At 47.3% G+C, this 3,733-nt stretch overlaps 1 long non-coding RNA gene across 1 annotated transcript in view; it reads right to left on the bottom strand.

Annotated features, from left to right (window-relative positions):
* LOC103582532 overlaps window positions 1-3,660 on the bottom strand; it is a 5,623-nt gene extending 1,963 nt beyond the window's left edge. Inside the window, exon 1 of the long non-coding RNA XR_549764.1 lies at window positions 3,577-3,660. This is a non-coding gene — a long non-coding RNA (uncharacterized LOC103582532). The remainder of the gene's footprint in view (window positions 1-3,576) is intronic.
* Between the last annotated feature and the right edge of the window lie 73 nt (window positions 3,661-3,733).

Below are 3,733 nucleotides of genomic sequence, written 5' to 3' on the forward strand. Positions count from 1 at the left end.
GAGAGGGACAGCTGAAAATGGCCTGGGCAATCACTGAAGCCTGCTCCCTCACTGAACAGACAAGCAAGCTGAGGCCCAAGTCAGGGCTCAGCAAAGGCCTTGCCCAAAGTCATGCTTGAGTCAATAGCAGAGCCAGAAATCAAAGCCACATCTTCTCGTTCCCAGCTAAAGGTATTTACACATTGCTGCTTCTCTAGGCCCTAACACAGAAATACCTGTCTGCTAAACCCTTCAGGGAACTCAGGCCTGCCTGGCACAGTGCCTCGCATCTGTGGGAGCCTTCTGGGGGATACGGCAACCCGGGGGGAGCACAGACTCAGCGTGGTCCTACATATTTTCCATGAGGCAGAAAAATTCTATCCTAATTAAGAAGGTGCATAGCAAGCTGAGGGACTGATGTCTTGGAAAAATAGCAAGATAATGACCCAAGACCCAAGAATGCCTTTGAACACATCTCCAGCCTCGGGAAGATGTAAAAGAGTAGAAAGCCCTAAATTGCACACCATGCTTTCATTGACTATGTTTTCTACCAAGAATTCTGAAGTCAAACTGTAAAAAAAAAAAAATCTAAACCAATCAAAGCAACTCAGAGATTTTTAGAAGATTGTTCTCGAATTATGAAACAAAGAATTCAGTGTCTAAATGGTGACTGTGAGTCTGATATTAGTCAGCAGCACTTCCTCCAGGAGAGCTGAGTAGATGGGGAGGAGGAATGAAGTTCACGAGGCTGTCCTTTTTCTAGAAATGATGTATGCTTCACGTAGGCCCAGCTAAACCATTACCTCTACACATTTCTCTTAGATTCTAATAAAGTTTGAATGTGTTCTCCCTGCCAAAACTCGTGTGGAAATCTGATCCCCAGTGTGACAGTGTTGGGAGCTGTTGGAGTCACGGGGGTGGATCCCTCATGAATGGATTAATGCTCTCCCTGTAGTGGGGGGAGTAATGAGTGAGTTTTCACTCTATTAGTTCCCATGAGAGCTGGTTGTTTAAAGACCCTGACACCTCCCCTCTTTGCTCTCTCTGCTTCCCCCATCTTACAATGTGAGACCCCTGAGTCACTGTCACCACCAACAGATGGACTTTGGACTTCCCAGCCTCAGAATCTGTAAGCAATAAATTTCATTTTCTTCATAAATTACCCATTTCCAAGTATTTTGTTATTAGCAACAAAAATGGACTAAGAAAATTGATACCAAGGAGTGGGGTGTTGCTATACAGATACCTGAAAATATGGAAGCGGCTTTGGAACTGGGTAACAGGCCAAGGTTGGAGAAGTTTGGAGCACTTAGAAGACGACAAAAAGGGCCGGCCCGGTGGCGCACTGCTACAGTGCGCCGCTTGGGAGCGCAGTGGCGCTCCCGCCGAGGGTTCAGATCCCACATACAGACCGGTTCCCGCTCACTGGCTGAGCAAGGTGCGGGCGTGACACCGAGGGTTGCGATCCCGTTGCCGGTCCCGGTCCGGTATGGGTGCGACACTGAGGGTTGCAATCCGTTGCCGGACACGAAAAAAATAAAAAAGAAAAAAAAGAAGAAGACGAAAAGATAAAAGTTTGGAACATTTTAGAGTTAAATTGTTAAATGGTTGTGAGCAGAATGTTGACAGAAATATGGACAGTAAAGGCCATGCTGATGATGATGTCTCGGATAGAAATGAGGAACTTATCGGGAATTGGATAAAAGATCAGGACCCTTGCTACACCATAGCAAGGAACTTGGCTGCATTGTGTCCATGCCCTTGGACTTTGTGGAACGTGGGACTTTAGAGTTGTGAACCAGAATGCTTGGCAGAAGAAATTTCCAAGCAGCAAAGCATTAAGGAAGCTGCACGGTTACTTTTAAGAGCCTATACTGAGTTATGGCAGAAAAGGCATGATGTAAAGCCAGAATTTAAAAGGAAAGCAGAGCATAAAGATTTCAAAAATTTGCAGTCTGGCCATGTGGTAGAGAAGCACAGGGCAAAAGAAAGATGTAAGGGTGAAGCAGATAAACTGGTTGCTAAAGACGTTAGCTTGGCAGTGAGGCAGCCAGATGCTAATAGTCAAGACAACTGGAGAAAGACCCTGAAGGCATTTCAGAAGTCTGGAAGGGCGCCCCTCCCATTCTAGACCCAGAGGCCTAGAAAGACTGAGTTGTCCCTAAGGACAGACCTGGGGCGCAGAGGCCCTCGGGAACCTGCTCCCTGCATCCCAGCTGCTCTGGCTGGAGCAGCCCTGCCTCAAGCAGCCCCAAGTGTGGTTTCATGCAGCAGCTCTGGAGAGTAGAAGCCTGAAACCTCAGTGGTGTCTAGCCTCCACCCAGATTTCAGAGGATGTATGGAAAAGCCTAGGTGCTCAGGCAGAGACCTGCCGCAGTGACGGAGCCACTGCAAAGGCCATCTACTAGAGCAATACAGAGCAGAAAAGTGGGGTCAGAGACTCCACAGAGAGCCCCAACTAGGGAAATGTCTAGTACCACCAAGATAGCAGGGCTGCTGCCAGGAGCCCAGGACTGTAAGGACACCAGCAACGTGCAATGCAGGCCTGGAAAAGCTGAAGGCAGCAGGGCAGCAATGGGCTACACCTGGTAGAGGTGTGGGAATGAGGCTGCCCGAGGCTTTGGGGGCCCAGGATGCCCCATTGTGCCCAGGATGCAGGACCTGGAGTCAAAGAAGATTATTTTGGAGCTTTAAGACTTCATGTCTACCCTGCTAGGTTTTGGACTTGTTTGGGGCCTGTTTCTCCTTTCTTCTGGCCTATTCCTTCCCTTTGGAATGGGAATGCGTACCCAATGTCTGTTCCACCACTGTATCCTGGTAGTAGATAAATTTGCTTTTGATATTTACAGGTTCACAGCTGGAAGGAGTATGGCCTTTGGTTTCAGATGAGACTCTGGACTTTTAAGTTGGAGCTGGAACAAGCTAAAACTTTTGGGACTGTTGGGATGGAATGACTGTATTTTGTATGTGAGAGGGACATAAGTCTTGGGTGGCCAGGGGCAGAATGATAGAGTTTGGATGTGTTGTCCCCACCAAAACTCATATGTAAATCTGATCCCCAATGTGACAGTGCTGGGAGCTGTTTTAGTCAGGGGGGTGGATCCCTCATGAATGGATTAATGCTCTCCCTGAGTGGAAGGCAATGAGTGAGTTCTCACTTTTGCAGTTCCCATGAGGGCTGGTTGTTTAAAAGACCCTGGCACCTCCTCTCTCTCTTGCTTCCTCTCACCACGTGATCTTGTACCTGCTGGCTGCCTGCTGCTTTCCACCACGAGTAGAAGCAGCCTGAGGCCCGTGCCAGATGCAGCTGTCTCAGAATTATGAGCCAAATAAACTTCTTTTCTTCATAAATTACCCAGTCTCAGGTATTCTGTTATAGCAACAGAAAATGGACTAATACAGATTCCTAGCGACCCACCCTTTTAAAACTGTAGATAACACTCTGGTACTCTGGGCCAAGGTCCAATATGTCCAGAGTCAAGTAGGTTAAACATTCTTTTATCAATAACCCTCCAACTGTAGAAAAACAAACGACTATAGAAAACATACCCCAGTTTGGCCCATCTTACATATAGAAAGAAAACAAGGATCTCCTACCTCGCTCTTGAAAGACAGAGCTGGGTTTTGAAATCTGCTGTTCAGCACTGTTTACTGGACCAAAGCAGACTACGAACTACCAGAAAAATCAACAGAGCCTTTCTCCTCAGCACAGCTTGGTACTTCTGAGAAAACCCAAATGATTTCAAATGCAACC

Source organism: Galeopterus variegatus, unplaced genomic scaffold (assembly GCF_000696425.1).
Source record: "Galeopterus variegatus unplaced genomic scaffold, G_variegatus-3.0.2 Scaffold16642, whole genome shotgun sequence".
In the NCBI taxonomy this organism is placed as follows: Eukaryota; Metazoa; Chordata; class Mammalia; order Dermoptera; family Cynocephalidae; genus Galeopterus; species Galeopterus variegatus.